Below are 26,643 nucleotides of genomic sequence, written 5' to 3'. Positions count from 1 at the left end.
GGCATCACTGTTATTAATGATCATAGTATAATATCCCCCAACTGTATGTGTGGAAATTCAGACTATGGTTCAAATCAAATCAGCTGCTCTGGCAGAACCATTCAGTGAAGATCTTAAGACTTATGAACTCGCACCCAAGCTGAAATGCTTAAAGGAGGGTTCGTCCGGGATTTGAACCCGGGACCTCTCGCACCCTAAGCGAGAATCATACCCCTAGACCAACGAGCCACTGCTGAGTAGCTTGGCATTACTTTTCGAGAGTAAAGACCTGGGTCCTGTTGGTGGATCATCCTGTATTTCTGTGATTGAGTGCACCCCGTTGCTGTAGTTTGTTTGGTCAAGTGCGGCGGGTAGGAGCCTTCTTCTAGTGAAGTTCCACAGCCACTGCTGTATTCTCCTCTAAACAGAAACTGCTGGAGCTTCCATCGCACAAACGAATCTTGGATGCAGTGACACGCTGAAATAGCACAGTGGACATGTTCAAACGCTATCTCGAGCAGCAAGCAGCCATAGCAGTAGCTTCCGTGAGTACAGCTGTTTGATTGTTGATGCCTTTGTGCAACTGCAAATGCGACCCGGGAACGATATGTTCCAGCGTGAATTATGTAATTGCAAGCACGTGACTAAAAGGACAACTTGATCCTTATCAAGGGCCTGGATAGCTCAGTCGGTAGAGCATCAGACTTTTAATCTGAGGGTCCAGTGTTCAAGTCCCTGTTCAGGCTTGTCTTCACACTTTGCTTGGAAATTCTCCATTGAGTAAAATACCGATGTCAACTTGGAAATTCCTCATTCGGGTAAAAAAACGATGTTACATCCTTCAGCTGTTTTGCAAGCGTAAAGCTTCACATTTCCCACCTCACTGGCAAGGAATTGCACAATAGCAGCTCGCAAAGTTGTAAAAACAAGTAAGAAGCCTGGGCCACTACTAGCTGATCTGGAGTCAGAAAAGCTACTTGCACTCCAAGGGTTATGAGCAATCAGGTTATACAATTCAGTGACATTAGTTACTAAGAAAAGGCATCACTGTTATTAATGATCATAGTATAATATCCCCCAACTGTATGTGTAGAAATTCAGACTATGGTTCAAATCAAATCAGCTGCTCTGGCAGAACCATTCAGTGAAGATCTTAAGACTTATGAACTCGCACCCAAGCTGAAATGCTTAAATGAGGGCTCGTCCGGGATTTGAACCCGGGACCTCTCGCACCCTAAGCGAGAATCATACCCCTAGACCAACGAGCCACTGCTGAGTAGCTTGGCTTTACTTTTCGAGAGTAAAGACCTGGGTCCTGTTGGTGGATCATCCTGTATTTCTGTGATTGAGTGCACCCCGTTGCTGTAGTTTGTTTGGTCAAGTGCGGCGGGTAGGAGCCTTCTTCTAGTGAAGTTCCACAGCCACTGCTGTATTCTCCTCTAAACAGAAACTGCTGGAGCTTCCATCGCACAAACGAATCTTGGATGCAGTGACACGCTGAAATAGCACAGTGGACATGTTCAAACGCTATCTCGAGCAGCAAGCAGCCATAGCAGTAGCTTCCGTGAGTACAGCTGTTTGATTGTTGATGCCTTTGTGCAACTGCAAATGTGACCCGGGAACGATATGTTCCAGCGTGAATTATGTAATTGCAAGCACGTGACTAAAAGGACAACTTGATCCTTATCAAGGGCCTCGATAGCTCAGTCGGTAGAGCATCAGACTTTTAATCTGAGGGTCCAGGGTTCAAGTCCCTGTTCAGGCTTGTCTTCACACTTTGCTTGGAAATTCTCCATTGAGTAAAATACCGATGTCAACTTGGAAATTCCTCATTTGTTTAAAAAAACGATGTTACATCCTTCAGCTGTTTTGCAAGCGTAAAGCTTCACATTTCCCACCTCACTGGCAAGGAATTGCACAATAGCAGCTCGCAAAGTTGTAAAAACAAGTAAGAAGCCTGGGCCACTACTAGCTGATCTGGAGTCAGAAAAGCTACTTGCACTCCAAGGGTTATGAGCAATCAGGTTATACAATTCAGTGACATTAGTTACTAAGAGAAGGCATCACTGTTATTAATGATCATAGTATAATATCCCCCAACTGTATGTGTGGAAATTCAGACTATGGTTCAAATCAAATCAGCTGCTCTGGCAGAACCATTCAGTGAAGATCTTAAGACTTATGAACTCGCACCCAAGCTGAAATGCTTAAATGAGGGCTCGTCCGGGATTTGAACCCGGGACCTCTCGCACCCTAAGCGAGAATCATACCCCTAGACCAACGAGCCACTGCTGAGTAGCTTGGCTTTACTTTTCGAGAGTAAAGACCTGGGTCCTGTTTTCTGTGATTGAGTGCACCCCGTTGCTGTAGTTTGTTTGGTCAAGTGCGGCGGGTAGGAGCCTTCTTCTAGTGAAGTTCCACAGCCACTGCTGTATTCTCCTCTAAACAGAAACTGCTGGAGCTTCCATCGCACAAACGAATCTTGGATGCAGTGACACGCTGAAATAGCACAGTGGACATGTTCAAACGCTATCTCGAGCAGCAAGCAGCCATAGCAGTAGCTTCCGTGAGTACAGCTGTTTGATTGTTGATGCCTTTGTGCAACTGCAAATGTGACCCGGGAACGATATGTTCCAGCGTGAATTATGTAATTGCAAGCACGTGACTAAAAGGACAACTTGATCCTTATCAAGGGCCTCGATAGCTCAGTCGGTAGAGCATCAGACTTTTAATCTGAGGGTCCAGGGTTCAAGTCCCTGTTCAGGCTTGTCTTCACACTTTGCTTGGAAATTCTCCATTGAGTAAAATACCGATGTCAACTTGGAAATTCCTCATTTGTTTAAAAAAACGATGTTACATCCTTCAGCTGTTTTGCAAGCGTAAAGCTTCACATTTCCCACCTCACTGGCAAGGAATTGCACAATAGCAGCTCGCAAAGTTGTAAAAACAAGTAAGAAGCCTGGGCCACTACTAGCTGATCTGGAGTCAGAAAAGCTACTTGCACTCCAAGGGTTATGAGCAATCAGGTTATACAATTCAGTGACATTAGTTACTAAGAGAAGGCATCACTGTTATTAATGATCATAGTATAATATCCCCCAACTGTATGTGTGGAAATTCAGACTATGGTTCAAATCAAATCAGCTGCTCTGGCAGAACCATTCAGTGAAGATCTTAAGACTTATGAACTCGCACCCAAGCTGAAATGCTTAAATGAGGGCTCGTCCGGGATTTGAACCCGGGACCTCTCGCACCCTAAGCGAGAATCATACCCCTAGACCAACGAGCCACTGCTGAGTAGCTTGGCTTTACTTTTCGAGAGTAAAGACCTGGGTCCTGTTTTCTGTGATTGAGTGCACCCCGTTGCTGTAGTTTGTTTGGTCAAGTGCGGCGGGTAGGAGCCTTCTTCTAGTGAAGTTCCACAGCCACTGCTGTATTCTCCTCTAAACAGAAACTGCTGGAGCTTCCATCGCACAAACGAATCTTGGATGCAGTGACACGCTGAAATAGCACAGTGGACATGTTCAAACGCTATCTCGAGCAGCAAGCAGCCATAGCAGTAGCTTCCGTGAGTACAGCTGTTTGATTGTTGATGCCTTTGTGCAACTGCAAATGTGACCCGGGAACGATATGTTCCAGCGTGAATTATGTAATTGCAAGCATGTGACTAAAAGGACAACTTGATCCTCATCAAGGGCCTGGATAGCTCAGTCGGTAGAGCATCAGACTTTTAATCTGAGGGTCCAGGGTTCAAGTCCCTGTTCAGGCTTGTCTTCACACTTTGCTTGGAGATCCCATATTAAGTACAATACCGATGTCAACTTGGAAATTCCCCCTTCAGCTACAAAAACTATGTTACATCCTTCAGCTGTTTTGCAAATGGTAAAGCTTCACATTTCCCACCTCACTTGCAAGGAATTGCACAACAGCAGCTGGCAAAATTGTAGAAACAAGTAAGAAGCGTGGGCCACTACTAGCTGATCTGGAGTCAGAAAAACCACTTGCACCCCAAGGGTTATGAGCAATGAGGTCATAAAATACAGACTCATTAGTTACAAGGAGAACAGATCACTGTTAATGATCACAGTATAATCTTCCCGTCTGTATGTGTGGAAATTCAGACTATGGTGAATCAAATCAGCTCCTCTGGCAGAACCTTTCAGTGAAGATCTTAGGACTTATGAAATTACACTTAAGCTGAAATGCTTAAATTTGGGCACGTCCGGGATTTGAACCCAGGACCTCTCGCACCCGAAGCGAGAATCATACCCCTAGACCAACGAGCCTCTGCTTAGCAGTTTGGCTTTGCTTTTCGACAGTAAATGCCTGGGTCCTGTTGGTGGATCGTCCTGTATTTCTGTGATAAGTAATTTCCTGCTACACAACAAGCTCAATGTTGTAATTTTTTACTCAACGTTATAAGATGCAAAGTCACGACAGCAGATGATAGTGTCAACATAGCTGAAATGTGCAAAACCTTTGCTTTGGATTGGGATCTTGAAAAGGCTAATCACGCCATTGCTGCTGTTACAGACAATTCACTTAACAGTGTAACAGTGAGAGGCCGAGCTATCGCCACACATTTTTGCTTACACTTTAAACCTTGCTACACGAGCGAGTTTGAGTGCACCCCGTTGCTGTAGTTTGCTTGGTCAAGTGCGGCAGGTAGGAGCCTTCTTCTACTGAAGTTCCACAGCCACTGCTGTATTTTCCTCTAAACAGAAACTGCTGGAGCTTCCATCGCACAAACTGATCTTGGATGCAGTCACACGCTAACATAGCACAGTGGATATGTTCAAACGCTATCTCGAGCAGCAAGCAGCCATAGCAGTAGCTTCCGTGAGTACAGCTGTTTGATTGCTGATGCCTTTGTGCAACTGCAAATGTGACCCGGGAACGATGTGTTCCAGCGTGAATTATGTACTTGCAAGCACATGGCTAAAAGGATAACTGGATCCTTATCAAGGGCCTGGATAGCTCAGTCGGTAGAGCATCAGACTTTTAATCTGAGGGTCCAGGGTTCAAGTCCCTGTTCAGGTGTGTCTTTACACTTTGCTTGGAGATCCCCTATTAAGTACAATACCTATGTCAACTTGGAAATTCCCCCTTCAGCTACAAAAACTATGTTACATCCTTTAGCTGTTTTGCAAGCGGTAAAGCTTCACATTTCCCACCTCACTTGCAAGGAATTGCACAACAGCAGCTGGCAAAATTGTAAAAACAAGTAAGAAGCGTGGGCCACTACTAGCTGATCTGGAGTCAGAAAAAACACTTGCACCCCAAGGGTTATGAGCAATGAGGTCATAAAATACAGACTCATTAGTTACAAGGAGAACAGATCACTGTTAATGATCACAGTATAATCTTCCCGTCTGTATGTGTGGACATTCAGACTATGGTGAATCAAATGAGCTCCTCTGGCAGAACCTTTCAGTGAAGATCTTAGGACTTATGAAATTACACCCAAGCTGAAATGCTTAAATGTGGGCTCGTCCGGGATTTGAACCCGGGACCTCTCGCACCCGAAGCGAGAATCTTACCCCTAGACCAACGAGCCTCTGCTGAGCAGTTTGGCTTTGCTTTTCGACAGTAAATGTCTGGGCCCTGTTGGTGGATCGTCCTGTATTTCTGTGATAAGTAATTTCCTGCTACACTACAAGCTCAATGTTGTAATTTTTTACTCAACGTTATAAGATGCAAAGTCACGACAGCAGATGATGGTGTCAACATAGCTGACATGTGCAAAACCTTTGCTTTGGATTGGGATCTTGAAAAGGCTAATCACGCCATTGCTGCTGTTACAGACAATTCACCTAACAGTGTAACAGTGAGAGGCCGAGCTATCGCCACACATTTTTGCTTACACTTTAAACCTTGCTACACGAGCGAGTTTGAGTGCACCCCGTTGCTGTAGTTTGCTTGGTCAAGTGCGGCAGGTAGGATCCTTCTTCTACTGAAGTTCCACAGCCACTGCTGTATTTTCCTCTAAACAGAAACTGCTGGAGCTTCCATCGCACAAACTGATCTTGGATGCAGTCACACGCTAACATAGCACAGTGGACATGTTCAAACGCTATCTCGAGCAGCAAGCAGCCATAGCAGTAGCTTCCGTGAGTACAGCTGTTTGATTGCTGATGCCTTTGTGCAACTGCAAATGTGACCCGGGAACGATGTATTCCAGCGTGAATTATGTACTTGCAAGCACATGGCTAAAAGGATAACTAGATACTTATCAAGGGCCTGGATAGCTCAGTCGGTAGAGCATCAGACTTTTAATCTGAGGGTCCAGGGTTCAAGTCCCTGTTCAGGCGTGTCTTTACACTTTGCTTGGAGATCCCCTATTAAGTACAATACCGATGTCAACTTGGAAATTCCCCCTTCAGCTACAAAAACTATGTTACATCCTTCAGCTGTTTTGCAAGCGGTAAAGCTTCACATTTCCCACCTCACTTGCAAGGAATTGCACAACAGCAGCTGGCAAAATTGTAAAAACAAGTAAGAAGCGTGGGCCACTACTAGCTGATCTGGAGTCAGAAAAAACACTTGCACCCCAAGGGTTATGAGCAATGAGGTCATAAAATACAGACTCATTAGTTACAAGGAGAACAGATCACTGTTAATGATCACAGTATAATCTTCCCGTCTGTATGTGTGGACATTCAGACTATGGTGAATCAAATCAGCTCCTCTGGCAGAACCTTTCAGTGAAGATCTTAGGACTTATGAAATTACACCCAAGCTGAAATGCTTAAATGAGGGCTCGTCCGGGATTTGAACCCGGGACCTCTCTCACCCGAAGCGAGAATCATACCCCTAGACCAACGAGCCTCTGCTGAGCAGTTTGGCTTTGCTTTTCGACAGTAAATATCTGGGTCCTGTTGGTGGATCGTCCTGTATTTCTGTGATAAGTAATTTCCTGCTACACAACAAGCTCAATGTTGTAATTCTTTACTCAACGTTATAAGATGCAAAGTCACGACAGCAGATGATGGTGTCAACATAGCTGACATGTGCAAAACCTTTGCTTTGGATTGGGATCTTGAAAAGGCTAATCACGCCATTGCTGCTGTTACAGACAATTCACCTAACAGTGTAACAGTGAGAGGCCGAGCTATCGCCACACATTTTTGCTTACACTTTAAACCTTGCTACACGAGCGAGTTTGAGTGCACCCCGTTGCTGTAGTTTGCTTGGTCAAGTGCGGCAGGTAGGAGCCTTCTTCTACTGAAGTTCCACAGCCACTGCTGTATTTTCCTCTAAACAGAAACTGCTGGAGCTTCCATCGCACAAACTGATCTTGGATGCAGTCACACGCTAACATAGCACAGTGGACATGTTCAAACGCTATCTCGAGCAGCAAGCAGCCATAGCAGTAGCTTCCGTGAGTACAGCTGTTTGATTGCTGATGCCTTTGTGCAACTGCAAATGTGACCCGGGAACGATGTATTCCAGCGTGAATTATGTACTTGCAAGCACATGGCTAAAAGGATAACTAGATACTTATCAAGGGCCTGGATAGCTCAGTCGGTAGAGCATCAGACTTTTAATCTGAGGGTCCAGGGTTCAAGTCCCTGTTCAGGCGTGTCTTTACACTTTGCTTGGAGATCCCCTATTAAGTACAATACCGATGTCAACTTGGAAATTCCCCCTTCAGCTACAAAAACTATGTTACATCCTTCAGCTGTTTTGCAAGCGGTAAAGCTTCACATTTCCCACCTCACTTGCAAGGAATTGCACAACAGCAGCTGGCAAAATTGTAAAAACAAGTAAGAAGCGTGGGCCACTACTAGCTGATCTGGAGTCAGAAAAAACACTTGCACCCCAAGGGTTATGAGCAATGAGGTCATAAAATACAGACTCATTAGTTACAAGGAGAACAGATCACTGTTAATGATCACAGTATAATCTTCCCGTCTGTATGTGTGGACATTCAGACTATGGTGAATCAAATCAGCTCCTCTGGCAGAACCTTTCAGTGAAGATCTTAGGACTTATGAAATTACACCCAAGCTGAAATGCTTAAATGAGGGCTCGTCCGGGATTTGAACCCGGGACCTCTCTCACCCGAAGCGAGAATCATACCCCTAGACCAACGAGCCTCTGCTGAGCAGTTTGGCTTTGCTTTTCGACAGTAAATATCTGGGTCCTGTTGGTGGATCGTCCTGTATTTCTGTGATAAGTAATTTCCTGCTACACAACAAGCTCAATGTTGTAATTCTTTACTCAACGTTATAAGATGCAAAGTCACGACAGCAGATGATGGTGTCAACATAGCTGACATGTGCAAAACCTTTGCTTTGGATTGGGATCTTGAAAAGGCTAATCACGCCATTGCTGCTGTTACAGACAATTCACCTAACAGTGTAACAGTGAGAGGCCGAGCTATCGCCACACATTTTTGCTTACACTTTAAACCTTGCTACACGAGCGAGTTTGAGTGCACCCCGTTGCTGTAGTTTGCTTGGTCAAGTGCGGCAGGTAGGAGCCTTCTTCTACTGAAGTTCCACAGCCACTGCTGTATTTTCCTCTAAACAGAAACTGCTGGAGCTTCCATCGCACAAACTGATCTTGGATGCAGTCACACGCTAACATAGCACAGTGGACATGTTCAAACGCTATCTCGAGCAGCAAGCAGCCATAGCAGTAGCTTCCGTGAGTACAGCTGTTTGATTGCTGATGCCTTTGTGCAACTGCAAATGTGACCCGGGAACGATGTGTTCCAGCGTGAATTATGTACTTGCAAGCACATGGCTAAAAGGATAACTAGATACTTATCAAGGGCCTGGATAGCTCAGTCGGTAGAGCATCAGACTTTTAATCTGAGGGTCCAGGGTTCAAGTCCCTGTTCAGGCGTGTCTTTACACTTTACTTGGAGATCCCATATTAAGTACAATACCGATGTCAACTTGGAAATTCCCCCTTCAGCTACAAAAACTATGTTACATCCTTCAGCTGTTTTGCAAGCGGTAAAGCTTCACATTTCCCACCTCACTTGCAAGGAATTGCACAACAGCAGCTGGCAAAATTGTAAAAACAAGTAAGAAGCGTGGGCCACTACTAGCTGATCTGGAGTCAGAAAAAACACTTGCACCCCAAGGGTTATGAGCAATGAGGTCATAAAATACAGACTCATTAGTTACAAGGAGAACAGATCACTGTTAATGATCACAGTATAATCTTCCCGTCTGTATGTGTGGACATTCAGACTATGGTGAATCAAATCAGCTCCTCTGGCAGAACCTTTCAGTGAAGATCTTAGGACTTATGAAATTACACCCAAGCTGAAATGCTTAAATGAGGGCTCGTCCGGGATTTGAACCCGGGACCTCTCTCACCCGAAGCGAGAATCATACCCCTAGACCAACGAGCCTCTGCTGAGCAGTTTGGCTTTGCTTTTCGACAGTAAATGTCTGGGTCCTGTTGGTGGATCGTCCTGTATTTCTGTGATAAGTAATTTCCTGCTACACAACAAGCTCAATGTTGTAATTCTTTACTCAACGTTATAAGATGCAAAGTCACGACAGCAGATGATGGTGTCAACATAGCTGACATGTGCAAAACCTTTGCTTTGGATTGGGATCTTGAAAAGGCTAATCACGCCATTGCTGCTGTTACAGACAATTCACCTAACAGTGTAACAGTGAGAGGCCGAGCTATCGCCACACATTTTTGCTTACACTTTAAACCTTGCTACACGAGCGAGTTTGAGTGCACCCCGTTGCTGTAGTTTGCTTGGTCAAGTGCGGCAGGTAGGAGCCTTCTTCTACTGAAGTTCCACAGCCACTGCTGTATTTTCCTCTAAACAGAAACTGCTGGAGCTTCCATCGCACAAACTGATCTTGGATGCAGTCACACGCTAACATAGCACAGTGGACATGTTCAAACGCTATCTCGAGCAGCAAGCAGCCATAGCAGTAGCTTCCGTGAGTACAGCTGTTTGATTGCTGATGCCTTTGTGCAACTGCAAATGTGACCCGGGAACGATGTGTTCCAGCGTGAATTATGTACTTGCAAGCACATGGCTAAAAGGATAACTAGATACTTATCAAGGGCCTGGATAGCTCAGTCGGTAGAGCATCAGACTTTTAATCTGAGGGTCCAGGGTTCAAGTCCCTGTTCAGGCGTGTCTTTACACTTTGCTTGGAGATCCCCTATTAAGTACAATACCGATGTCAACTTGGAAATTCCCCCTTCAGCTACAAAAACTATGTTACATCCTTCAGCTGTTTTGCAAGCGGTAAAGCTTCACATTTCCCACCTCACTTGCAAGGAATTGCACAACAGCAGCTGGCAAAATTGTAAAAACAAGTAAGAAGCGTGGGCCACTACTAGCTGATCTGGAGTCAGAAAAAACACTTGCACCCCAAGGGTTATGAGCAATGAGGTCATAAAATACAGACTCATTAGTTACAAGGAGAACAGATCACTGTTAATGATCACAGTATAATCTTCCCGTCTGTATGTGTGGACATTCAGACTATGGTGAATCAAATCAGCTCCTCTGGCAGAACCTTTCAGTGAAGATCTTAGGACTTATGAAATTACACCCAAGCTGAAATGCTTATATGAGGGCTCGTCCGGGATTTGAACCCGGGACCTCTCTCACCCGAAGCGAGAATCATACCCCTAGACCAACGAGCCTCTGCTGAGCAGTTTGGCTTTGCTTTTCGACAGTAAATGTCTGGGTCCTGTTGGTGGATCGTCCTGTATTTCTGTGATAAGTAATTTCCTGCTACACAACAAGCTCAATGTTGTAATTCTTTACTCAACGTTATAAGATGCAAAGTCACGACAGCAGATGATGGTGTCAACATAGCTGACATGTGCAAAACCTTTGCTTTGGATTGGGATCTTGAAAAGGCTAATCACGCCATTGCTGCTGTTACAGACAATTCACCTAACAGTGTAACAGTGAGAGGCCGAGCTATCGCCACACATTTTTGCTTACACTTTAAACCTTGCTACACGAGCGAGTTTGAGTGCACCCTGTTGCTGTAGTTTGCTTGGTCAAGTGCGGCAGGTAGGAGCCTTCTTCTACTGAAGTTCCACAGCCACTGCTGTATTTTCCTCTAAACAGAAACTGCTGGAGCTTCCATCGCACAAACTGATCTTGGATGCAGTCACACGCTAACATAGCACAGTGGACATGTTCAAACGCTATCTCGAGCAGCAAGCAGCCATAGCAGTAGCTTCCGTGAGTACAGCTGTTTGATTGCTGATGCCTTTGTGCAACTGCAAATGTGACCCGGGAACGATGTGTTCCAGCGTGAATTATGTACTTGCAAGCACATGGCTAAAAGGATAACTAGATCCTTATCAAGGGCCTGTATAGCTCAGTCGGTAGAGCATCAGACTTTTAATCTGAGGGTCCAGGGTTCAAGTCCCTGTTCAGGCGTGTCTTTACACTTTGCTTGGAGATCCCCTATTAAGTACAATACCGATGTCAACTTGGAAATTCCCCCTTCAGCTACAAAAACTATGTTACATCCTTCAGCTGTTTTGCAAGCGGTAAAGCTTCACATTTCCCACCTCACTTGCAAGGAATTGCACAACAGCAGCTGGCAAAATTGTAAAAACAAGTAAGAAGCGTGGGCCACTACTAGCTGATCTGGAGTCAGAAAAAACACTTGCACCCCAAGGGTTATGAGCAATGAGGTCATAAAATACAGACTCATTAGTTACAAGGAGAACAGATCACTGTTAATGATCACAGTATAATCTTCCCGTCTGTATGTGTGGACATTCAGACTATGGTGAATCAAATCAGCTCCTCTGGCAGAACCTTTCAGTGAAGATCTTAGGACTTATGAAATTACACCCAAGCTGAAATGCTTAAATGTGGGCTAGTCCAGGATTTGAACGCGGGACCTCTCGCACCCGAAGCGAGAATCATACCCCTAGACCAACGAGCCTCTGCTGAGCAGTTTGGCTTTGCTTTTCGACAGTAAATGTCTGGGTCCTGTTGGTGGATCGTCCTGTATTTCTGTGATAAGTAATTTCCTGCTACACAACAAGCTCAATGTTGTAATTCTTTACTCAACGTTATAAGATGCAAAGTCACGACAGCAGATGATGGTGTCAACATAGCTGACATGTGCAAAACCTTTGCTTTGGATTGGGATCTTGAAAAGGCTAATCACGCCATTGCTGCTGTTACAGACAATTCACCTAACAGTGTAACAGTGAGAGGCCGAGCTATCGCCACACATTTTTGCTTACACTTTAAACCTTGCTACACGAGCGAGTTTGAGTGCACCCCGTTGCTGTAGTTTGCTTGGTCAAGTGCGGCAGGTAGGAGCCTTCTTCTACTGAAGTTCCACAGCCACTGCTGTATTTTCCTCTAAACAGAAACTGCTGAAGCTTCCATCGCACAAACTGATCTTGGATGCAGTCACACGCTAACATAGCACAGTGGAAATGTTCAAACGCTATCTCGAGCAGCAAGCAGCCATAGCAGTAGCTTCCGTGAGTACAGCTGTTTGATTGCTGATGCCTTTGTGCAACTGCAAATGTGACCCGGGAACGATGTGTTCCAGCGTGAATTATGTACTTGCAAGCACATGGCTAAAAGGATAACTAGATCCTTATCAAGGGCCTGGATAGCTCAGTCGGTAGAGCATCAGACTTTTAATCTGAGGGTCCAGGGTTCAAGTCCCTGTTCAGGCGTGTCTTTACACTTTACTTGGAGATCCCATATTAAGTACAATACCGATGTCAACTTGGAAATTCCCCCTTCAGCTACAAAAACTATGTTACATCCTTCAGCTGTTTTGCAAGCGGTAAAGCTTCACATTTCCCACCTCACTTGCAAGGAATTGCACAACAGCAGCTGGCAAAATTGTAAAAACAAGTAAGAAGCGTGGGCCACTACTAGCTGATCTGGAGTCAGAAAAAACACTTGCACCCCAAGGGTTATGAGCAATGAGGTCATAAAATACAGACTCATTAGTTACAAGGAGAACAGATCACTGTTAATGATCACAGTATAATCTTCCCGTCTGTATGTGTGGACATTCAGACTATGGTGAATCAAATCAGCTCCTCTGGCAGAACCTTTCAGTGAAGATCTTAGGACTTATGAAATTACACCCAAGCTGAAATGCTTAAATGTGGGCTAGTCCGGGATTTGAACGCGGGACCTCTCGCACCCGAAGCGAGAATCATACCCCTAGACCAACGAGCCTCTGCTGAGCAGTTTGGCTTTGCTTTTCGACAGTAAATGTCTGGGTCCTGTTGGTGGATCGTCCTGTATTTCTGTGATAAGTAATTTCCTGCTACACAACAAGCTCAATGTTGTAATTCTTTACTCAACGTTATAAGATGCAAAGTCACGACAGCAGATGATGGTGTCAACATAGCTGACATGTGCAAAACCTTTGCTTTGGATTGGGATCTTGAAAAGGCTAATCACGCCATTGCTGCTGTTACAGACAATTCACCTAACAGTGTAACAGTGAGAGGCCGAGCTATCGCCACACATTTTTGCTTACACTTTAAACCTTGCTACACGAGCGAGTTTGAGTGCACCCCGTTGCTGTAGTTTGCTTGGTCAAGTGCGGCAGGTAGGAGCCTTCTTCTACTGAAGTTCCACAGCCACTGCTGTATTTTCCTCTAAACAGAAACTGCTGAAGCTTCCATCGCACAAACTGATCTTGGATGCAGTCACACGCTAACATAGCACAGTGGACATGTTCAAACGCTATCTCGAGCAGCAAGCAGCCATAGCAGTAGCTTCCGTGAGTACAGCTGTTTGATTGCTGATGCCTTTGTGCAACTGCAAATGTGACCCGGGAACGATGTGTTCCAGCGTGAATTATGTACTTGCAAGCACATGGCTAAAAGGATAACTAGATCCTTATCAAGGGCCTGGATAGCTCAGTCGGTAGAGCATCAGACTTTTAATCTGAGGGTCCAGGGTTCAAGTCCCTGTTCAGGCGTGTCTTTACACTTTACTTGGAGATCCCATATTAAGTACAATACCGATGTCAACTTGGAAATTCCCCCTTCAGCTACAAAAACTATGTTACATCCTTTAGCTGTTTTGCAAGCGGTAAAGCTTCACATTTCCCACCTCACTTGCAAGGAATTGCACAACAGCAGCTGGCAAAATTGTAAAAACAAGTAAGAAGCGTGGGCCACTACTAGCTGATCTGGAGTCAGAAAAAACACTTGCACCCCAAGGGTTATGAGCAATGAGGTCATAAAATACAGACTCATTAGTTACAAGGAGAACAGATCACTGTTAATGATCACAGTATAATCTTCCCGTCTGTATGTGTGGACATTCAGACTATGGTGAATCAAATGAGCTCCTCTGGCAGAACCTTTCAGTGAAGATCTTAGGACTTATGAAATTACACCCGAGCTGAAATGCTTAAATGTGGGCTCGTCCGGGATTTGAACCCGGGACCTCTCGCACCCGAAGCGAGAATCTTACCCCTAGACCAACGAGCCTCTGCTGAGCAGTTTGGCTTTGCTTTTCGACAGTAAATGTCTGGGTCCTGTTGGTGGATCGTCCTGTATTTCTGTGATAAGTAATTTCCTGCTACACTACAAGCTCAATGTTGTAATTTTTTACTCAACGTTATAAGATGCAAAGTCACGACAGCAGATGATGGTGTCAACATAGCTGACATGTGCAAAACCTTTGCTTTGGATTGGGATCTTGAAAAGGCTAATCACGCCATTGCTGCTGTTACAGACAATTCACCTAACAGTGTAACAGTGAGAGGCCGAGCTATCGCCACACATTTTTGCTTACACTTTAAACCTTGCTACACGAGCGAGTTTGAGTGCACCCCGTTGCTGTAGTTTGCTTGGTCAAGTGCGGCAGGTAGGAGCCTTCTTCTACTGAAGTTCCACAGCCACTGCTGTATTTTCCTCTAAACAGAAACTGCTGGAGCTTCCATCGCACAAACTGATCTTGGATGCAGTCACACGCTAACATAGCACAGTGGACATGTTCAAACGCTATCTCGAGCAGCAAGCAGCCATAGCAGTAGCTTCCGTGAGTACAGCTGTTTGATTGCTGATGCCTTTGTGCAACTGCAAATGTGACCCGGGAACGATGTGTTCCAGCGTGAATTATGTACTTGCAAGCACATGGCTAAAAGGATAACTAGATACTTATCAAGGGCCTGGATAGCTCAGTCGGTAGAGCATCAGACTTTTAATCTGAGGGTCCAGGGTTCAAGTCCCTGTTCAGGCGTGTCTTTACACTTTGCTTGGAGATCCCCTATTAAGTACAATACCGATGTCAACTTGGAAATTCCCCCTTCAGCTACAAAAACCATGTTACATCCTTCAGCTGTTTTGCAAGCGGTAAAGCTTTACATTTCCCACCTCACTTGCAAGGAATTGCACAACAGCAGCTGGCAAAATTGTAAAAACAAGTAAGAAGCGTGGGCCACTACTAGCTGATCTGGAGTCAGAAAAAACACTTGCACCCCAAGGGTTATGAGCAATGAGGTCATAAAATACAGACTCATTAGTTACAAGGAGAACAGATCACTGTTAATGATCACAGTATAATCTTCCCGTCTGTATGTGTGGACATTCAGACTATGGTGAATCAAATCAGCTCCTCTGGCAGAACCTTTCAGTGAAGATCTTAGGACTTATGAAATTACACCCAAGCTGAAATGCTTAAATGAGGGCTCGTCCGGGATTTGAACCCGGGACCTCTCTCACCCGAAGCGAGAATCATACCCCTAGACCAACGAGCCTCTGCTGAGCAGTTTGGCTTTGCTTTTCGACAGTAAATGTCTGGGTCCTGTTGGTGGATCGTCCTGTATTTCTGTGATAAGTAATTTCCTGCTACACAACAAGCTCAATGTTGTAATTCTTTACTCAACGTTATAAGATGCAAAGTCACGACAGCAGATGATGGTGTCAACATAGCTGACATGTGCAAAACCTTTGCTTTGGATTGGGATCTTGAAAAGGCTAATCACGCCATTGCTGCTGTTACAGACAATTCACCTAACAGTGTAACAGTGAGAGGCCGAGCTATCGCCACACATTTTTGCTTACACTTTAAACCTTGCTACACGAGCGAGTTTGAGTGCACCCCGTTGCTGTAGTTTGCTTGGTCAAGTGCGGCAGGTAGGAGCCTTCTTCTACTGAAGTTCCACAGCCACTGCTGTATTTTCCTCTAAACAGAAACTGCTGAAGCTTCCATCGCACAAACTGATCTTGGATGCAGTCACACGCTAACATAGCACAGTGGACATGTTCAAACGCTATCTCGAGCAGCAAGCAGCCATAGCAGTAGCTTCCGTGAGTACAGCTGTTTGATTGCTGATGCCTTTGTGCAACTGCAAATGTGACCCGGGAACGATGTGTTCCAGCGTGAATTATGTACTTGCAAGCACATGGCTAAAAGGATAACTAGATCCTTATCAAGGGCCTGGATAGCTCAGTCGGTAGAGCATCAGACTTTTAATCTGAGGGTCCAGGGTTCAAGTCCCTGTTCAGGCGTGTCTTTACACTTTACTTGGAGATCCCATATTAAGTACAATACCGATGTCAACTTGGAAATTCCCCCTTCAGCTACAAAAACTATGTTACATCCTTCAGCTGTTTTGCAAACGGTAAAGCTTCACATTTCCCACCTCACTTGCAAGGAATTGCACAACAGCAGCTGGCAAAATTGTAGAAACAAGTAAGAAGCGTGGGCCACTACTAGCTGATCTGGAGTCAGAAAAACCACTTGCACCCCAAGGGTTATGAGCAATGAGGTCATAAAATACAGACTCATTAGTTACAAGGAGAACAGATCACTGTTAATGATCACAGTATAATCTTCCCGTCTGTATGTGTGGAAATTCAGACTATGGTGAATCAAATCAGCTCCTCTGGCAGAACCTTTCAGTGAAGATCTTAGGACTTATGAAATTACACCCAAGCTGAAATGCTTAAATGTGGGCTCGTCCGGGATTTGAACCAGGGACCTCTCGCACCCGAAGCGAGAATCATACCCCTAGACCAACGAGCCTCTGCTTAGCAGTTTGGCTTTGCTTTTCGACAGTAAATGTCTGGGTCCTGTTGGTGGATCGTCCTGTATTTCTGTGATAAGTAATTTCCTGCTACACAACAAGCTCAATGTTGTAATTTTTTACTCAACATTATAAGATGCAAAGTCACGACAGCAGATGATAGTGTCAACATAGCTGAAATGTGCAAAACCTTTGCTTTGGATTGGGATCTTGAAAAGGCTAATCACGCCATTGCTGCTGTTACAGACAATTCACTTAACAGTGTAACAGTGAGAGGCCGAGCTATCGCCACACATTTTTGCTTACACTTTAAACCTTGCTACACGAGCGAGTTTGAGTGCACCCCGTTGCTGTAGTTTGCTTGGTCAAGTGCGGCAGGTAGGAGCCTTCTTCTACTGAAGTTCCACAGCCACTGCTGTATTTTCCTCTAAACAGAAACTGCTGGAGCTTCCATCGCACAAACTGATCTTGGATGCAGTCACACGCTAACATAGCACAGTGGACATGTTCAAACGCTATCTCGAGCAGCAAGCAGCCATAGCAGTAGCTTCCGTGAGTACAGCTGTTTGATTGCTGATGCCTTTGTGCAACTGCAAATGTGACCCGGGAACGATGTGTTCCAGCGTGAATTATGTACTTGCAAGCACATGGCTAAAAGGATAACTGGATCCTTATCAAGGGCCTGGATAGCTCAGTCGGTAGAGCATCAGACTTTTAATCTGAGGGTCCAGGGTTCAAGTCCCTGTTCAGGTGTGTCTTTACACTTTGCTTGGAGATCCCCTATTAAGTACAATACCGATGTCAACTTGGAAATTCCCCCTTCAGCTACAAAAACTATGTTACATCCTTTAGCTGTTTTGCAAGCGGTAAAGCTTCACATTTCCCACCTCACTTGCAAGGAATTGCACAACAGCAGCTGGCAAAATTGTAAAAACAAGTAAGAAGCGTGGGCCACTACTAGCTGATCTGGAGTCAGAAAAAACACTTGCACCCCAAGGGTTATGAGCAATGAGGTCATAAAATACAGACTCATTAGTTACAAGGAGAACAGATCACTGTTAATGATCACAGTATAATCTTCCCGTCTGTATGTGTGGACATTCAGACTATGGTGAATCAAATGAGCTCCTCTGGCAGAACCTTTCAGTGAAGATCTTAGGACTTATGAAATTACACCCGAGCTGAAATGCTTAAATGTGGAATCGTCCGGGATTTGAACCCGGGACCTCTCGCACCCGAAGCGAGAATCTTACCCCTAGACCAACGAGCCTCTGCTGAGCAGTTTGGCTTTGCTTTTCGACAGTAAATGTCTGGGTCCTGTTGGTGGATCGTCCTGTATTTCTGTGATAAGTAATTTCCTGCTACACTACAAGCTCAATGTTGTAATTTTTTACTCAACGTTATAAGATGCAAAGTCACGACAGCAGATGATGGTGTCAACATAGCTGACATGTGCAAAACCTTTGCTTTGGATTGGGATCTTGAAAAGGCTAATCACGCCATTGCTGCTGTTACAGACAATTCACCTAACAGTGTAACAGTGAGAGGCCGAGCTATCGCCACACATTTTTGCTTACACTTTAAACCTTGCTACACGAGCGAGTTTGAGTGCACCCCGTTGCTGTAGTTTGCTTGGTCAAGTGCGGCAGGTAGGAGCCTTCTTCTACTGAAGTTCCACAGCCACTGCTGTATTTTCCTCTAAACAGAAACTGCTGGAGCTTCCATCGCACAAACTGATCTTGGATGCAGTCACACGCTAACATAGCACAGTGGACATGTTCAAACGCTATCTCGAGCAGCAAGCAGCCATAGCAGTAGCTTCCGTGAGTACAGCTGTTTGATTGCTGATGCCTTTGTGCAACTGCAAATGTGACCCGGGAACGATGTGTTCCAGCGTGAATTATGTACTTGCAAGCACATGGCTAAAAGGATAACTAGATACTTATCAAGGGCCTGGATAGCTCAGTCGGTAGAGCATCAGACTTTTAATCTGAGGGTCCAGGGTTCAAGTCCCTGTTCAGGCGTGTCTTTACACTTTGCTTGGAGATCCCCTATTAAGTACAATACCGATGTCAACTTGGAAATTCCCCCTTCAGCTACAAAAACCATGTTACATCCTTCAGCTGTTTTGCAAGCGGTAAAGCTTTACATTTCCCACCTCACTTGCAAGGAATTGCACAACAGCAGCTGGCAAAATTGTAAAAACAAGTAAGAAGCGTGGGCCACTACTAGCTGATCTGGAGTCAGAAAAAACACTTGCACCCCAAGGGTTATGAGCAATGAGGTCATAAAATACAGACTCATTAGTTACAAGGAGAACAGATCACTGTTAATGATCACAGTATAATCTTCCCGTCTGTATGTGTGGACATTCAGACTATGGTGAATCAAATCAGCTCCTCTGGCAGAACCTTTCAGTGAAGATCTTAGGACTTATGAAATTACACCCAAGCTGAAATGCTTAAATGAGGGCTCGTCCGGGATTTGAACCCGGGACCTCTCTCACCCGAAGCGAGAATCATACCCCTAGACCAACGAGCCTCTGCTGAGCAGTTTGGCTTTGCTTTTCGACAGTAAATGTCTGGGTCCTGTTGGTGGATCGTCCTGTATTTCTGTGATAAGTAATTTCCTGCTACACAACAAGCTCAATGTTGTAATTCTTTACTCAACGTTATAAGATGCAAAGTCACGACAGCAGATGATGGTGTCAACATAGCTGACATGTGCAAAACCTTTGCTTTGGATTGGGATCTTGAAAAGGCTAATCACACCATTGCTGCTGTTACAGACAATTCACCTAACAGTGTAACAGTGAGAGGCCGAGCTATCGCCACACATTTTTGCTTACACTTTAAACCTTGCTACACGAGCGAGTTTGAGTGCACCCCGTTGCTGTAGTTTGCTTGGTCAAGTGCGGCAGGTAGGAGCCTTCTTCTACTGAAGTTCCACAGCCACTGCTGTATTTTCCTCTAAACAGAAACTGCTGAAGCTTCCATCGCACAAACTGATCTTGGATGCAGTCACACGCTAACATAGCACAGTGGACATGTTCAAACGCTATCTCGAGCAGCAAGCAGCCATAGCAGTAGCTTCCGTGAGTACAGCTGTTTGATTGCTGATGCCTTTGTGCAACTGCAAATGTGACCCGGGAACGATGTGTTCCAGCGTGAATTATGTACTTGCAAGCACATGGCTAAAAGGATAACTAGATCCTTATCAAGGGCCTGGATAGCTCAGTCGGTAGAGCATCAGACTTAAATCTGAGGGTCCAGGGTTCAAGTCCCTGTTCAGGTGTGTCTTTACACTTTGCTTGGAGATCCCCTATTAAGTACAATACCCATGTCAACTTGGAAATTCCCCCTTCAGCTACAAAAACTATGTTACATCCTTCAGCTGTTTTGCAAGCGGTAAAGCTTCACATTTCCCACCTCACTTGCAAGGAATTGCACAACAGCAGCTGGCAAAATTGTAAAAACAAGTAAGAAGCGTGGGCCACTACTAGCTGATCTGGAGTCAGAAAAAACACTTGCACCCCAAGGGTTATGAGCAATGAGGTCATAAAATACAGACTCATTAGTTACAAGGAGAACAGATCACTGTTAATGATCACAGTATAATCTTCCCGTCTGTATGTGTGGACATTCAGACTATGGTGAATCAAATCAGCTCCTCTGGCAGAACCTTTCAATGAAGATCTTAGGACTTATGAAATTACACCCAAGCTGAAATGCTTAAATGTGGGCTAGTCCGGGATTTGAACGCGGGACCTCTCGCACCCGAAGCGAGAATCATACCCCTAGACCAACGAGCCTCTGCTGAGCAGTTTGGCTTTGCTTTTCGACAGTAAATGTCTGGGTCCTGTTGGTGGATCGTCCTGTATTTCTGTGATAAGTAATTTCCTGCTACACAACAAGCTCAATGTTGTAATTCTTTACTCAACGTTATAAGATGCAAAGTCACGACAGCAGATGATGGTGTCAACATAGCTGACATGTGCAAAACCTTTGCTTTGGATTGGGATCTTGAAAAGGCTAATCACCCCATTGCTGCTGTTACAGACAATTCACCTAACAGTGTAACAGTGAGAGGCCGAGCTATCGCCACACATTTTAGCTTACACTTTAAACCTTGCTACACGAGCGAGTTTGAGTGCACCCCGTTGCTGTAGTTTGCTTGGTCAAGTGCGGCAGGTAGGAGCCTTCTTCTACTGAAGTTCCACAGCCACTGCTGTATTTTCCTCTAAACAGAAACTGCTGAAGCTTCCATCGCACAAACTGATCTTGGATGCAGTCACACGCTAACATAGCACAGTGGACATGTTCAAACGCTATCTCGAGCAGCAAGCAGCCATAGCAGTAGCTTCCGTGAGTACAGCTGTTTGATTGCTGATGCCTTTGTGCAACTGCAAATGTGACCCGGGAACGATGTGTTCCAGCGTGAATTATGTACTTGCAAGCACATGGCTAAAAGGATAACTAGATCCTTATCAAGGGCCTGGATAGCTCAGTCGGTAGAGCATCAGACTTTTAATCTGAGGGTCCAGGGTTCAAGTCCCTGTTCAGGCGTGTCTTTACACTTTGCTTGGAGATCCCATATTAAGTACAATACCGATGTCAACTTGGAAATTCCCCCTTCAGCTACAAAAACTATGTTACATCCTTCAGCTGTTTTGCAAACGGTAAAGCTTCACATTTCCCACCTCACTTGCAAGGAATTGCACAACAGCAGCTGGCAAAATTGTAGAAACAAGTAAGAAGCGTGGGCCACTACTAGCTGATCTGGAGTCAGAAAAACCACTTGCACCCCAAGGGTTATGAGCAATGAGGTCATAAAATACAGACTCATTAGTTACAAGGAGAACAGATCACTGTTAATGATCACAGTATAATCTTCCCGTCTGTATGTGTGTAAATTCAGACTATGGTGAATCAAATCAGCTCCTCTGGCAGAACCTTTCAGTGAAGATCTTAGGACTTATGAAATTACACCCAAGCTGAAATGCTTAAATGCGGGCTCGTCCGGGATTTGAACCTGGGACCTCTCGCACCCGAAGCGAGAATCATACCCCTAGACCAACGAGCCTCTGCTTAGCAGTTTGGCTTTGCTTTTCGACAGTAAATGTCTGGGTCCTGTTGGTGGATCGTCCTGTATTTCTGTGATAAGTAATTTCCTGCTACACAACAAGCTCAATGTTGTAATTTTTTACTCAACGTTATAAGATGCAAAGTCACGACAGCAGATGATGGTGTCAACATAGCTGAAATGTGCAAAACCTTTGCTTTGGATTGGGATCTTGAAAAGGCTAATCACGCCATTGCTGCAGTTACAGACAATTCACTTAACAGTGTAACAGTGAGAGGCCGAGCTATCGCCACACATTTTTGCTTACACTTTAAACCTTGCTACACGAGCGAGTTTGAGTGCACCCCGTTGCTGTAGTTTGCTTGGTCAAGTGCGGCAGGTAGGAGCCTTCTTCTACTGAAGTTCCACAGCCACTGCTGTATTTTCCTCTAAACAGAAACTGCTGGAGCTTCCATCGCACAAACTGATCTTGGATGCAGTCACACGCTAACATAGCACAGTGGACATGTTCAAACGCTATCTCGAGCAGCAAGCAGCCATAGCAGTAGCTTCCGTGAGTACAGCTGTTTGATTGCTGATGCCTTTATGCAACTGCAAATGTGACCCGGGAACGATGTGTTCCAGCGTGAATTATGTACTTGCAAGCACATGGCCAAAAGGATAACTAGATCCTTATCAAGGGCCTGGATAGCTCAGTCGGTAGAGCATCAGACTTTTAATCTGAGGGTCCAGGGTTCAAGTCCCTGTTCAGGCGTGTCTTTACACTTTGCTTGGAGATCCCCTATTAAGTACAATACCGATGTCAACTTGGAAATTCCCCCTTCAGCTACAAAAACTATGTTACATCCTTCAGCTGTTTTGCAAGCGGTAAAGCTTCACATTTCCCACCTCACTTGCAAGGAATTGCACAACAGCAGCTGGCAAAATTGTAAAAACAAGTAAGAAGCGTGGGCCACTACTAGCTGATATGGAGTCAGAAAAAACACTTGCACCCCAAGGGTTATGAGCAATGAGGTCATAAAATACAGACTCATTAGTTACGAGGAGAACAGATCACTGTTAATGATCACAGTATAATCTTCCCGTCTGTATGTGTGGACATTCAGACTATGGTGAATCAAATCAGCTCCTCTGGCAGAACCTTTCAGTGAAGATCTTAGGACTTATGAAATTACACCCAAACTGAAATGCTTAAATGTGGGCTAGTCCGGGATTTGAACGCGGGACCTCTCGCACCCGAAGCGAGAATCATACCCCTAGACCAACGAGCCTCTGCTGAGCAGTTTGGCTTTGCTTTTCGACAGTAAATGTCTGGGTCCTGTTGGTGGATCGTCCTGTATTTCTGTGATAAGTAATTTCCTGCTACACAACAAGCTCAATGTTGTAATTCTTTACTCAACGTTATAAGATGCAAAGTCACGACAGCAGATGATGGTGTCAACATAGCTGACATGTGCAAAACCTTTGCTTTGGATTGGGATCTTGAAAAGGCTAATCACGCCATTGCTGCAGTTACAGACAATTCACTTAACAGTGTAACAGTGAGAGGCCGAGCTATCGCCACACATTTTTGCTTACACTTTAAACCTTGCTACACAAGCGAGTTTGAGTGCACCCCGTTGCTGTAGTTTGCTTGGTCAAGTGCGGCAGGTAGGAGCCTTCTTCTACTGAAGTTCCACAGCCACTGCTGTATTTTCCTCTAAACAGAAACTGCTGGAGCTTCCATCGCACAAACTGATCTTGGATGCAGTCACACGCTAACATAGCACAGTGGACATGTTCAAACGCTATCTCGAGCAGCAAGCAGCCATAGCAGTAGCTTCCGTGAGTACAGCTGTTTGATTGCTGATGCCTTTGTGCAACTGCAAATGTGACCCGGGAACGATGTGTTCCAGCGTGAATTATGTACTTGCAAGCACATGGCTAAAAGGATAACTAGATCCTTATCAAGGGCCTGGATAGCTCAGTCGGTAGAGCATCAGACTTTTAATCTGAGGGTCCAGGGTTCAAGTCCCTGTTCAGGCGTGTCTTTACACTTTGCTTGGAGATCCCATATTAAGTACAATACCGATGTCAACTTGGAAATTCCCCCTTCAGCTACAAAAACTATGTTACATCCTTCAGCTGTTTTGCAAACGGTAAAGCTTCACATTTCCCACCTCACTTGCAAGGAATTGCACAACAGCAGCTGGCAAAATTGTAGAAACAAGTAAGAAGCGTGGGCCACTACTAGCTGATCTGGAGTCAGAAAAACCACTTGCACCCCAAGGGTTATGAGCAATGAGGTCATAAAATACAGACTCATTAGTTACAAGGAGAACAGATCACTGTTAATGATCACAGTATAATCTTCCCGTCTGTATGTGTGTAAATTCAGACTATGGTGAATCAAATCAGCTCCTCTGGCAGAACCTTTCAGTGAAGATCTTAGGACTTATGAAATTACACCCAAGCTGAAATGCTTAAATGCGGGCTCGTCCGGGATTTGAACCCGGGACCTCTCGCACCCGAAGCGAGAATCATACCCCTAGACCAACGAGCCTCTGCTTAGCAGTTTGGCTTTGCTTTTCGACAGTAAATGTCTGGGTCCTGTTGGTGGATCGTCCTGTATTTCTGTGATAAGTAATTTCCTGCTACACAACAAGCTCAATGTTGTAATTTTTTACTCAACGTTATAAGATGCAAAGTCACGACAGCAGATGATGGTGTCAACATAGCTGAAATGTGCAAAACCTTTGCTTTGGATTGGGATCTTGAAAAGGCTAATCACGCCATTGCTGCAGTTACAGACAATTCACTTAACAGTGTAACAGTGAGAGGCCGAGCTATCGCCACACATTTTTGCTTACACTTTAAACCTTGCTACACAAGCGAGTTTGAGTGCACCCCGTTGCTGTAGTTTGCTTGGTCAAGTGCGGCAGGTAGGAGCCTTCTTCTACTGAAGTTCCACAGCCACTGCTGTATTTTCCTCTAAACAGAAACTGCTGGAGCTTCCATCGCACAAACTGATCTTGGATGCAGTCACACGCTAACATAGCACAGTGGACATGTTCAAACGCTATCTCGAGCAGCAAGCAGCCATAGCAGTAGCTTCCGTGAGTACAGCTGTTTTATTGCTGATGCCTTTATGCAACTGCAAATGTGACCCGGGAACGATGTGTTCCAGCGTGAATTATGTACTTGCAAGCACATGGCCAAAAGGATAACTAGATCCTTATCAAGGGCCTGGATAGCTCAGTCGGTAGAGCATCAGACTTTTAATCTGAGGGTCCAGGGTTCAAGTCCCTGTTCAGGCGTGTCTTTACACTTTGCTTGGAGATCCCCTATTAAGTACAATACCGATGTCAACTTGGAAATTCCCCCTTCAGCTACAAAATCTATGTTACATCCTTCAGCTGTTTTGCAAGCGGTAAAGCTTCACATTTCCCACCTCGCTTGCAAGGAATTGCACAACAGCAGCTGGCAAAATTGTAAAAACAAGTAAGAAGCGTGGGCCACTACTAGCTGATCTGGAGTCAGAAAAAACACTTGCACCCCAAGGGTTATGAGCAATGAGGTCATAAAATACAGACTCATTAGTTACAAGGAGAACAGATCACTGTTAATGATCACAGTATAATCTTCCCGTCTGTATGTGTGGACATTCAGACTATGGTGAATCAAATCAGCTCCTCTGGCAGAACCTTTCAGTGAAGATCTTAGGATTTATGAAATTACACCCAAGCTGAAAAGCTTAAATGTGGGCTCGTCCAGGATTTGAACCCGGGACCTCTCTCACGCGAAGCGAGAATCATACCCCTAGACCAACGAGCCTCTGCTGAGCAGTTTGGCTTTGCTTTTCGACAGTAAATGTCTGGGTCCTGTTGGTGGATCGTCCTGTATTTCTGTGATAAGTAATTTCCTGCTACACAACAAGCTCAATGTTGTAATTCTTTACTCAACGTTATAAGATGCAAAGTCACGACAGCAGATGATGGTGTCAACATAGCTGAGATGTGCAAAACCTTTGCTTTGGATTGGGATCTTGAAAAGGCTAATCACGCCATTGCTGCTCTTACAGACAATTCACCTAACAGTGTAACAGTGAGAGGCCGAGCTATCGCCACACATTTTTGCTTACACTTTAAACCTTGCTACACGAGCGAGTTTGAGTGCACCCCGTTGCTGTAGTTTGCTTGGTCAAGTGCGGCAGGTAGGAGCCTTCTTCTACTGAAGTTCCACAGCCACTGCTGTATTTTCCTCTAAACAGAAACTGCTGAAGCTTCCATCGCACAAACTGATCTTGGATGCAGTCACACGCTAACATAGCACAGTGGACATGTTCAAACGCTATCTCGAGCAGCAAGCAGCCATAGCAGTAGCTTCCGTGAGTACAGCTGTTTGATTGCTGATGTCTTTGTGCAACTGCAAATGTGACCCGGGAACGATGTGTTCCAGCGTGAATTATGTACTTGCAAGCACATGGCTAAAAGGATAACTAGATCCTTATCAAGGGCCTGTATAGCTCAGTCGGTAGAGCATCAGACTTTTAATCTGAGGGTCCAGGGTTCAAGTCCCTGTTCAGGTGTGTCTTTACACTTTGCTT

This window comes from Notolepis coatsorum (assembly GCF_963971535.1).
Source record: "Notolepis coatsorum genome assembly, chromosome: 14".
In the NCBI taxonomy this organism is placed as follows: domain Eukaryota; kingdom Metazoa; phylum Chordata; class Actinopteri; order Aulopiformes; family Paralepididae; genus Notolepis; species Notolepis coatsorum.
This window is presented reverse-complemented; position numbering follows the sequence as displayed.